Source organism: Grampus griseus (genome assembly GCF_964374135.1).
Source record: "Grampus griseus genome assembly, chromosome: X".
In the NCBI taxonomy this organism is placed as follows: domain Eukaryota; kingdom Metazoa; phylum Chordata; class Mammalia; order Artiodactyla; family Delphinidae; genus Grampus; species Grampus griseus.
Window position 1 is genome coordinate 17,688,882 of NC_138999.1, and position 12,721 is coordinate 17,701,602.

Sequence of the window (12,721 nt, forward strand, 5' to 3'; positions counted from 1 at the left end):
AATTTATGTCAGAGAGCATTTTGCTTATGTTCTCTTCTAGGAGTTTTATGGTGTCATGTCTTATATTTAAGTCTTTAAGCCATTTGGTGTTTACTATTGTGTATGGCATGAGGCAGTGTTCTAACTTCATTGATTTACATGTATCAAGTCCTACTTCCTGATCATTTTGGACAACTTATTTCTCAGCAACTCCAGTAGTAGTGGTAATGATAATTATAATAACAATGGCAATAATTATGGCCAGCCCTTATTGAGCACATACTATGTTTGAGGCACTGTTTTGTGTTTTTTTAATTAATTAATTAATTTATTCTTCTTTTTTTTTTTTTTTGCGGTACGCGGGCCTCTCACTGTTGTGGCCTCTCCCGTTGCAGAGCAACAGGCTCCAGACGTGCAGGCTCAGCGGCCATGGCTCATGGGCCCAGCCACTCCACGGCATGTGGGATCTTCCCGGACCGGGGCACAAACCCGTGTCCCCTGCATCGGCAGGCGGACTCTCAACCACTGCGCCACCAGGGGAGCCCTATTTATTATTCTTATTTATTTATTTATTAGTTTTGGCTGTGTTGGGTCTTCGTTGCTGTGCGCGGGCTTTCTCTAGTTGCCGCAAGCAGGGGCTACTCTACGTTGCGGTGTGCCGGCTTCTCACTGCGGTGGCTTCTCTTGTTGCAGAGCACGGGCTCTAGAGTGCACGGGCTTCAGTAGATGTGGTGCGTGGGCTCAGTAGTTGTGGCTTGCGGGCTCTAGAGCACAGGCTCAGTAGTTGTGGCACACGGGCTTAGTTGCTCCACGGCATGCAGGATCTTCCCAGACCAGGGCTTGAACCCGTGTCCCCTGCATTGGCAGGCGGATTCTTAAACACTGCACCACCAGGGAAGCCCTGAGGCACTGTTTTAAGCACTATACATGTATTACTTAATTTATAATAACCTTGTGTAGCTGGTACAATTATTATCACCATTTTATAGACAAGGAAACTCAGGCAGAAGAGGTGAAGTAATGTCAGCTAAGAGATGAAACAGTACCTAAAGGCCATTTTAGATTTCACATACTGTCTCATCTTGACATACAGTATCTCCCTTAATCCTTACACCAACCCTATTAAGAAGGTATTATTATCCCCATGTTGAAGATGAGAAAACTGACGCCCAGAGAAATAAAGGACATTGTGCAAGGTTACACAGAGAGTATGTGGCATTTTAAGATTGAAACCTAAATTGTATGCCTACAATGTCTTGATTCCTAAGCACTAGAGTACTTGTAAGGTCCTGAGACACAGGGCTACATCTATCCTTTTGGATAAAAGAAAATAAATCAATAAATAGAAACTAAGATACTCTAAAAACATTTGTTCTAATATGGGGTATAAAAAGAAATATTAGAATAAGTTAGCCAAAACAATAACTAATTTTTTTGCTTATGATGAAAATGAAAATTACACCTTCCTCTGAAACCATAAAGCTCCTAAAACTTAATTAGCTTTGTGTTAATATTTTGATGCATCTCTGCACTTCTTAATCTAACTGCAAATTATTATTACATCAGCCATACTGTCTGTGGCAAAATTAGGCAGGATAACACAGCCCCCAAGGTTGCTTATCCTTGAAAGATTTTCAGCTTGATATTTTGCTCTTTGTCTCTTGGCTTATTTCAGCGAGGATAGAAAGAGAGGAATGATTATTGTGTGGATGTTTTTGCTTCACTTCCTTAGAAGTAGAATCATATTTCATCTACCTATCGAGGGTTGAGAAACCTCAGCTTAAAAAAGGACGTAAATACAACCTATTTTCAATAGAAACGAAACAGATCAAGTTATACCTGATATTCAAGGAGCCCAAGGGAGTGTATTCTCTACCAATTAGAACAAAATTGAGTCTAGTTCTTTCTGCAGTTATTCTAAAGGAAGGTTTGGGGGTGAAGTTTTCTGAACCTTCTGTTCTGTTGATGAATGATGGAGAAGCCATTCTTGATATCAAGGGATTAGTGGAAATGAGAATAAAGCATTGACTCTCAGAGTTGGAAGAGAACTCAGAGGTCATTTATGTTTAAATATGTTCTGCAATGTTCCCACCAACTGGTCATTGCCTATACTTAAACGCATTCCAGAGAATGCTTGGATTCCAAATTGATTCATTCCATCTTTGGGTGGCTCATCATCATATTAGAGCAAAACATTTCTTCCTTTCCAGTCTCTTCATAGTATTAAAGTATTACTCTAAGATTGCCATAACTAGATTTTATCATTATATTTATTACTGTTTTATACTTATACAAAATAATACCACAGTGTGTATTTACTGTACTAACAAGATATTTGACAAGTATTTCCCCCACATATAAAATCATGATAATAGATACTGTTTATTGAGTCATTATAATAAGAGTTCATAAACATTAGTTATTTTATTATTATTGAGCACTTAGGGGATCTTTGAGGCATAATATTAAGCACATTACAGATACTTACTCATAAAATACTCACAATCATATTATGAGGTAGAGGTCATGATTTTTGTATTGCAGATCAGAAAACTGAGGCTCAAAGAAATCCATAGTCGTGTTCAGAGTCATACAGCTAAGTGGTAAAGCCAGGTTTCCCTAGGTCCTAAGTTGGTGCTCAAAAAAACTAGTCTGTACCACTTCCCAAATCAAGATAGTAACTCTATGCAAACTCTATATAAACATTTCCATTCATTGAGTCAGATAGGTCCACTCACAAGGCTTTACGTAGTATTACAAAGATTAGCTATGTGTGTGTTAGCTTTTGTGTGTATTTCTCTTTAACAGTAGCAAAAAAACTCACAAAAAACAAAACAAAACCTAACTTCACAAAACATATATTTTGCCAATGTTACTAGAATCACTAGGGAAGAGTGTCCTCAGTTCTTGCCATATCGGCAGACAAGAAAATGTCACAACTTTTATGGCCCTAGTGACTATTCTTTGTTTCAGCTCAAGTACACCCTGAATCACTCTTTTCCACTTTCTCTGTGCCAGAAGGCAGATAAACATTGATCTGACATGAAGTCAATCCAATATATCCACCCAGGGTGGCATGCACTCTCAGCATTACAAACAGAGTATAATATCTAAAGGTAAAAGAAAATAAGAGAAAGCTCATGTTCCACCTGATATCACACAAATATACTTTAAATTTTTTTGCTAGATTTTGAACCCTATTAAATATGTAATGAATCATTTTGATGTTGTTTCGGGTATTCTTCCAGCCACTATTATCATATACTTGTCTCTATAGAAATTGTGTTTTAGGTGCCGATTCCACAAACCTCTAACTAGTATCTTAAGTCAATTTTTAAAATTTGATTGCTTATTGTGTTACTATACTGGACCTCATCTGTAAAGCTTGTTTAATTGTCTGTTGTGATTGTTTGCCTGCAAATACATGTAACCTACCGAAAACCTTACAAATTAAGGCAACTTCTTGGCAATTAAATTACTCTCCAAGAATCTTGTAAACACAGGAAGACTGTCTTTTTTGTCTAGAGATTATAGTAAAATTGTACCAACAGTCCCTTTAGAGCTAAGGATTGAGCACAGTATCCAAAAGTGTGGTCCATCTCCATTATCTAGTATCTTGGTCACATATCACATTCATGAGGAATCCTGGATTAGAAAGCTGCTACTGAACCACTTCACAGCCATGATGATGGCTATAATTTAAAAAAATAAAATAAAATAACAAGTGTGGAAGGAGTGGAGAAATTGGAACACTTGTGCATTGCTGGTAGAAATGTAAAATGGTACAGATGCTATGGAAAACAATTTGGTGGTTCCTCAAAAGCTAAACACAGAATTACCATATGACCCAGCAATTCCACTCCTAGGTATATATACCCAAAGGAATTGAAAGCAGATACTCAAAGAGATACTTATATGATAATGTTCATTGCAGCATTATCAACAATAGCCAAAAGGTGAAACAACCTAAATGTCCATCAACAGATGAATGAATAAACAAAATGTAGTATACCCATACAATGGAATCTTATACAGTCTTTAAAAGGAATAAAGTACTTGGAATTAACAGATACACACTACTATATAAAATAGATAAACAACGAAGTCCTACTGTATAGCACAGGGAACTATATTCAATACCTTGTAATAACCTATAATGGAAAAGAATCTGAAAAAGAATACATATATATGTATAAGTGAATCACTTTGCTGTACACCAGAAACTAACACAACATTGTAAATCAACTATACTTCAATTTAAAAAAAAAAGGAATGAAGTACTGACATATGCTACGACATGGATGAACCTTGAAAACACTATGCTAAGTGAAATAAGCCAGATACAAAAAGACAAATACTGCATGATTCCACTTACACGAGGCATCTAGAATAGTAAAATTCATAAAGGCAGAGAATAGATTAAGGTTAACAGGCTATGGGGGAGGGGAGAACAGAGAGTTATTGTTTAATGGTTTCAGAGTTTCTGTTTGGAGTGATAAAAAAGTTTTGGAAACAGTGGCGAAGGTTGCAAAACATAGTAAATGTAATTAATTATACTGAATTCTGTACACTTAGAAATGAAAATGTAAAATTTTATGTTAAATATATTTTTACCACAGTTTAAAAATATTAATAATGTAAAATACCAAAACCATTGAATGGGTGAATTGTACAGTGTGTGAATTATATCTCAAAAAACCTGTTATAAAAGAAAGAAAAGTTGCTGCTGAATTAGCAATGGTAACTGTGATGATGATGATGAAAGACGATAATTCTAACAAGAGCAACAACTACCATTTGGCAAGCACCATCCTAGGAGCTTTACACAACCTTACCTCACAATATTTTCTTAAGTTAAACACAACAGTATTGTCTCACTTTTCCATGAGGTGCAAGGAGCTCAGGTAGCTGGTACAATTTGTGTAGCATCACAGAGCTAATAAGTTGTGAAGCTGGAATTTAAACTGAAGTCTGTCTGAATTGAAAACTCCTGCTCAAACTACCTCACCAGACCTACACCCCTTGAAATTTGGAGCATTTGCTGAAATATGGTCCTATAACTCCATTTGGAGAAGGGGAAAAAGAAGGAGTCCTGCTCTTTCACTCTAATAAAGGAAGTCTAATGCCTTCATGTGGGCATCTCAAGTTCCAGAACGATGCTGGTCTTGAGCCACATACACCTCTGTGAGATAAAATCTGAGTTGGGATAAAAGATATGGGGATGACTACAAGTATGACAGCCTGATAGGGACTAATTAGGGAGACAGAATGTTGTCGAAGTTAAGAACTTGGGCTCTGTTGACAGATCGACTTGAAGTTCAATCAGCTATCTGCCACTTTCTCTCTGTGTCATTTTGTGCAAGTCACTAAAGCTCTCTAAGACCCACTTATCTCAGCTATAAGATGAAACTAATACCTTTACTAAATAAGGCTGATGTGAGGATTAAGGGCAATAAGGCTTGTGAAGCATCTGGAACAGCTCCTGGCATAGAATCAACAGAACACATGGCACCTCTTATTGCTACAGTGTAGGACAGGATGGTAACTATAGTAAAATGGAGTAAAGAAGCAGAAACTGCATTAGTGAGGTAACACATAGAAATTACAAGATGAGGCAAGGTCAGTATCAGAGAAAAAAAAACAACAACTGTGTTTATCTTGTGTTTTGCTCTAAACAACAGAAAGAAATTAAAGTTCTTCTCCAGAGATATACAGGACTAGATGGATCTGAGGGGACTTGGGGGAGGAGAAAAGGGGCAGAAGCCATAAAAATATGGGTAACTTTGTGTGGACTCTTAGGACTTTATGGAATCAGTACAAAATTATTTTATCCCAGCCACTATACTCAGTGTATATTGAAGATAATTTTATAACTTTCCCTCTCACTTTCTCTCTCTTTTATTTTTTATTTTTAGCAATGAACTGTGTGTGCATACCATCCCAGACATTACACGTAACTAAGAGATAACTAAGGGGTTACAAATATTATTATCGTTAATAGTAGGGAGCACCCAGATTCCAGAGATGACTCAAGAGTCAGAACTGAAGAACATATGCTGGGTCCTCCTCAAGTGGTTCCTGTGTCTCCTAATAGTCTGAGGATGAGATGAAGAGGTTCAGTAAAGACGCCCATCCTGCCTCACTTTTTAAAATTATAAATATAATATTTACATATGGGAATAAAAATTAAAGCCATACAGAGGTAAATAAAAGGAAAGCTTAAAATGTTTCTCCTTCCCACTTTTGTGCCACCCCTAATCCTAATCTCCAATTGTAACAGGCAGTTTTTATGTTTAATTTTTCTAGTGGTTACTTCCATTACTCTAAATTAATGGTTCTCAAATTTCTGTGTACACAATAATTACCTGAAAAGCTTGTTGCTTGCTTAAAAAGGAGATTCCTGGGCATCACTCCAAAATCATGTGGGGTGTAGCCAAGGAATCTGAATTTTAAAAACTACTGTGGGTAATTTTGACTCAGGTAGTTTATGGGATGAACTTTGAAAAATGTTATTATAAATTATATATTTATATCTCTATATTTTAGCCAATCAACTTATTAGCAGTATTTTATAATGCAACCTTCACTTATTGATACTTTACATGGTATATATTGACTTTCACTGTATGGGGTAAGAAATTTAACCTCTGTTACTGTTGTCTACCTCTCATCCTTTCTCCACCTCCCAGCTCTCTGTCAGCTTTACCTTTACTATAATCAAATTTACTACGAAATGATTCTGCAACCAAAAGCCAATAAACATATCTATATTCTTATGATTAATGTAAATCTTATTTCCTTGTGACTCAAGGTGCATGACTGTACAATAAAGACATTTAAATATATGTCACAAAACCTTCGGCACTATAAGAACCTGTGCCACTGCTCCAATTGCTGAGATTAAATTGGTCTTCTTTTCTTACACTGTATGAATTGCTTAAAATCAAATCATGCATTAGTTTGCTCTATATTTGAGTTGTGACTTCCTTGTACACATTTTTCTTTCTGGAGAATTTCTTTTATCTTAATGAGCATAAAATATGTACCTTTATTACTATGTCACTAAGATCATGCAATTTCCTAGTCATACTACTACTTTCTGGGTCTGCTGCATCCTGGGAGCTTCTTTTTAGTATAACCCTATATTATTCTATTGCTTCTTAGAAGCACCCTCTTCTCAACTTCATGTTACTTCAAAGCAAACTCAAATAAGTATTTCCAGAATGGAAAATTATCTGAACCTTTGCAAATCTGAAAATGTCTTTATTTTGCCTTCATAAATGATTGCTATTTTAGGTGTATATAGAATTCTAGGTTGAAAATAATTTTCCAGGGCTACTTGAAAATTTAAAACTTCTGTGCATCAAAGGACACAATCAGCCAAGTGTTAAGGCAACCTACAGAATGGGAGAAAATATTTTCAAATCATATATCTGATAGGGCGTTGATATCTAGATATATAAAGCGCTCCTACAACTCAACAACAACAAAATAACCCAATTAAAAGATGAGGGGGGAGTTCCCTGGTGGTCTTGTGGTTAGAATTTGGTACTTTCACTGCCATGGCCCGGGTTCAATCCCTAGTCAGGGAACTGAGATCCCGCAAGTCACGTGGTATGGCCAAAAAAAAAAAAAAGATGAGCAAAGAACTTGAAAAGACATTTATCCAAAGAAGATACACAAATGGTCTGCAAGCATATGAAAAGATGTTCAACACCACTAGTCATTAGGGAAATACAAATCAAAACCACATGAGAAATCACCATGTACCTGTTAGAATGACTAATATAAAAAACAAGAAAGAAAGAAAATAATAAGTGTTGGTGAGGATGTAGATAAATTGCAATCTTTGTACACTGTTGGTGGGAATGTAATAAAATGGTGCAGCCACCATGGAAAACAGTATGGTGGTTCCTCAAAAAGTTAAAAATAAAACTGCCATATGATCTAGTAATTTCATTTCTGGATATATCTCCAAAAGAATTGAAAGCAAGTTCTCAAAAAGATATCTGTACACCCATGTTCACAACAGCATTACTCACAATAGCCAAACGGTGAAAGCAACTCACCTGTTCATCAATGGACAAATGGGTAAACAAAATGGAGGATGTACATACAATGGAATATTATTCAGCCTTTAAAAGGAAGGAAATTCTGACACAGGCTTCAACATGGATGAAACTTGAGGGCATTTTATTAAGTGAAATAATCCAGTCATAAAAAGATAAATGCTGTATGATTCCTTTTATATGAAGTGCCCAGATTAGTTGAATTCATAGAGACAGAAAGTAGAATGGTACTTGCCAGGAGCTGTGGTAGGGGGAAATGGGGAGTTATTGTTTAATGGGTATAGAGTTGCAGTTTTTCAAGATTAAAAAGTCCCGGAATTTGGTTGGACAATAATGTGAATGTACTTAACATCACTGATCCATACACTTAAAAATGGTTATGATGGTAAATTTTGTGTTATGTGCATTTTACACAATTTAAAAATTTTTAATGCTAATAATAATAGTAATAATAATTTCCATTAGAAATCTGAAGGTGTTTCTCTATTGCCTCCTAATAATTGACTAATACAATTTTATTGTGATTCTTTTGTAGCTAACATGTTTTTTCCTCTCTAAAATATTTTATGTTTTCTTTATCTTTGACATTCTGAAATTGCATAAGAATATGTCTACTTTATCTTGCTGGACATTAGAGGGGTTTCTTTGAATCTGAACATTACAATTTTTCTTCAGCTCTTAGAAATATTATTATATTATTTTCCCATAATTTTATCCCCTCATTACCTCTGTCTTATTTCTAGGAATTTAGCATGGATCAATCTTCTTTTCCTTTTTCTCATATTATTACATTCTTCATCTTTCTCCTCTGTTACACAAGATTTCTTTGATTATTTTATTCCTGTCTTTTTATTCATTTTATAATTTTGACAATAATATTTCAAACTTCTATGTTGCTCTTATTTGTACTCTGATAACTTTTTTCTTAGATGAATTTTGTTTTGTATAAAACCTCTTCTCAAATGTCTCTGATGATACTCATTAAATTTTTTTAAACTTCTCTTCTGTGAATTATCTGATTCCACTGTAGACTTATTTGCTTTGTTTATTCACTTTTGTGCTGTTGGCTTTTCTCAAATATAGGATGGTCCTTGGTTGCACATTTATTGTGCTCTAAAGCCACTTCTCTGAATAATCAAAGAGCTAACAACTTTTAGTTGTGAGTAGGACACCATTAAATGGCAGCCCTCACTTCAGGATACAGAAGCGAGGTAGCACTCAGCAGGCTGGCTGTTGACACACTTTCCCTTACCAAACCTCCTTATACATACTATACATTCCCAGCTACCATTAGTATCTTGAGGCACACAATATAGGTAAGTCATACTTCATCATCAGAGTGAATGTACCTAAATCCATATTTCAAATAGTCTATCAAATAATTTTAGGGGTTGACTTCGGCCAAAACTGATTAAATTATCATTGTATTCAATTCTTTTCTTTTCTTTTCCTTTTTTTTTTTTCTTTTGGACATGCCCCTCGGCATGCGGGATATTAGTTCCCCAACCAGGGATTGAACCTGTGCCCCCTGCGGTAGAAGCATGGAGTCCTAACCACTGGACCGCCAGGGAATTCCCTGTATTTAATTCTTAAAGAACACTTCCATTTTCTTTTTATTCATTTGTGCCTGAATTGTTGTTGTTGTTGTTATTCTTCAGAGAAATCTTTTAAACTATTTGTCAATTTTGTGAGGGTCATCTGGACTATGATTAGATTAATATAATAGTGATCATAATTAGAGCACATTTAAAGTACAAGATATCACAATATACTGAAAATGAACAGATGAGTGAAAGCCTGTCTTAGTTTGGGTTCCCTCAGAAACAGAGTCTGAGTGGAGGATTTGAGTGCAGGTAGTTTATTTGAGAAGTGACTCCAGGAAGCTCCAGGGGAGACAGGAAAGGGAAGAAGGCCAATAAAGAGTACATTATTGAGCAAATGACCATGGTGGGTAACTGGGACAGAATCCTGCTGGGAATTTCTGGGAGACCACGTCAGTTATCCTGTAGAGTTATATACTATATACTTTAGAGTGCCCACCCACCGGTTTTCCACTTCTCCTTCATTTTTGATGTCTAAAGGTTTCCCTCACTCGCAAGCTCAGCTATGACTCTAATAATGTTTATAATAGTTTACCTGTATTTTCTAACTATTACGCTGTAGGAGAGTTTTCAGTTTAATTTACCATATTATCCAGTTCCCCACAGAAATAAATATTAGGATTAAAGGAAGATCAAAAAAATCAATAAATATATATTATAAGATGTAAATGCCTTAGAAAAATGCCTAGCACACTATGAGAGCTCATTAAATGTTGTCAATTGCTAATACTTAGATGGTAGTAATAGAAGCCATAGAAGTAGATGTAGTATTGGAAGAAAAAGAGTGAAAAATTGATGGGGCTGCTCTTGGTGTTCCTAAGAGGAAGAACAACAAGAGTGTTTGTCCCAACAGTGTTCTATTTCTATCACTCCCACTAAAATCCCATTCTCTGAACACGTCTCAGTTTGCATCCTTGAACTTGAATGACATATATGAATTATGTGAGAAAACATTTCATTTTTTTAGCAGGTGGTATAAGAACATTTTGTAGGGAAAGAACAGTTTTATTAAAAGGGGCTTTGATAAGCTCACCATGGGGTAGAAATAATTCTCAGATTGCTCAAGTTTCATCAGAAATGAGAGAGGGTCACTGCATATTAAATAAGAACAAGTTTGGGAATTTCCTGGGGGAAGGATCAAGGAGATGAGGCCTCTGACTGCTAGAGTGCCTGAAGAAAGATTTGGAGCAAGAATCAAAGCATCGAATAGAGACTTATTTCAATGACTGCTGTGTGTTGTGAACTAAAACTTCTCTCCTATAAGTCCCCTTTGAAATACTTGATACAACTTTCATTATTCACTAATCATTTTATGTGAATGGAGTTTCAGTTTGGAGGAGCTCAAAAAGACCTGAGTGATGGAATTCCCTGGAGGTCCAGTGGTTAGGACTCTGCTCTTTCACTCCTGAGGATGCAGGTTCAATCCCTGGTTGGGGAACTAAGATCCCACAATGCTCTCGGCGCAGCCAAAAAAAAAAGATCTGAGTGACAATAGTAATACTCCTCCTCCTTGGAAGTGGAAGCAGTGATATATTCTATGAACTGCCCCTCCATACCAAAGGACTGAACAGAGAGAAGAAGGGCATTCAGAAGAGAAGGAGCAGAATAAGCATCTTCTTGGAACTGGAAGCAGATCAGTGAAGACAGATCCCAGGGTACAGGGTGGTAATGAGGCAAGAGGTATGACCAGAAGAGAAGGCAGGGGACAATGAAGAGCCTTCAGTGCTGAGCCAAGGGCATAGAATTTGTAATACAGATGATGAGGATCATTGAACAGTTTTCAAGCTGGGAATGTATTCCCATTTAATAGGTAATTATTGACAGTTTGAGATAACGCTTTGTAGAGAAGTAAGGCCAAAGGCAGGCCAGAAAACGAATTCAGGACTATTGTAGAGTCTCAGCCTAAGGAGGGTGTGATCACAGGTAAAAGAAAGGACAGCTGGACTGGAGGTGATGGGAAGAATTCAAGAGCTATCTACAAGACAGTACTGACGAACTTAGGAATAGCAGCGTATTAGTTAGGAAGGCTAAGTTGCAGTAAAAAAAAAAACAATAGACCCAAATATATACAATGGTGCAAACAATATAAAAGTTTATTTCTTGCTAACTCTCTAAGAAAGGTGTTCCTTGTCAGCTGGAGGCTCTCCTTCATTTGATGATTCAAGAATCCAGTCTCAAAAAAAAAAAAAAAAGAATCCAGTCTCCTTCCATATTATGGTTCCAATATCCATTAGAACTTCGTGATAGTCAGCAAAAGGCGAGGGAGAATGTGAAAGGGGCACACCCTCATTTGAAAAGCTTTGGCTAGGAAATGGCTCATAACACTTCCACACATATTCCACTCACTAGTACTTAGCACCATGGCCACATCTTACTGAAGTCTGGGAAATATAGTCTAACTACATGCCCAGGAAGAAAAAGAAATGGATTTTGGAAAACACCTAGAAGTCTCAACATAATCAGTGAGGGAAAGAAAAGATCTTAGAGTAATTCCCAACATTCAGATTAGCTAACTGGATGATTGGTGGTAGCATTAAGGAATATAGGTTTGCTTGGAGGGAGGTGGGGTAATGAGTTCAGTTTGAAATATGTTGAGTTAAAGATGCTCATGAAATACCTGTGGGGAAATATCCACTATATCTGTCTATGCACATCTTTAAGGATTAGAGACATACAACTTTGGCCATATGCTAATTCACTAAGTCTTATATAAGCTTTAAATGTGTACCCAACTATAGAAGATTTATGTGAATCAAATCTCTGAAAACTTTTCCATTGAATCCTTCATTGGTCTGTACTCACAGGCACAGATGGGAAAAACACAACTTAATATTATTCCAAAGCAGGAAGCAAACTGATTTCCCATGAAAGCTAAATGATATGTTCTATTCAGAACTGAATTATGACACAGTGCACAGCCATCCTCAATGAAAAGAAAAGAAATTGGGAGCATTATCCTGGTATGGCTGTGCTTGATTTCAAATCATGGGATGGGCAGAGGTGGGATTCTTTGCTTGTTTATTTTCCAGGTCTCCTTTTAAAAATATGCTCTATGCACTTGAGGAAGGTGAA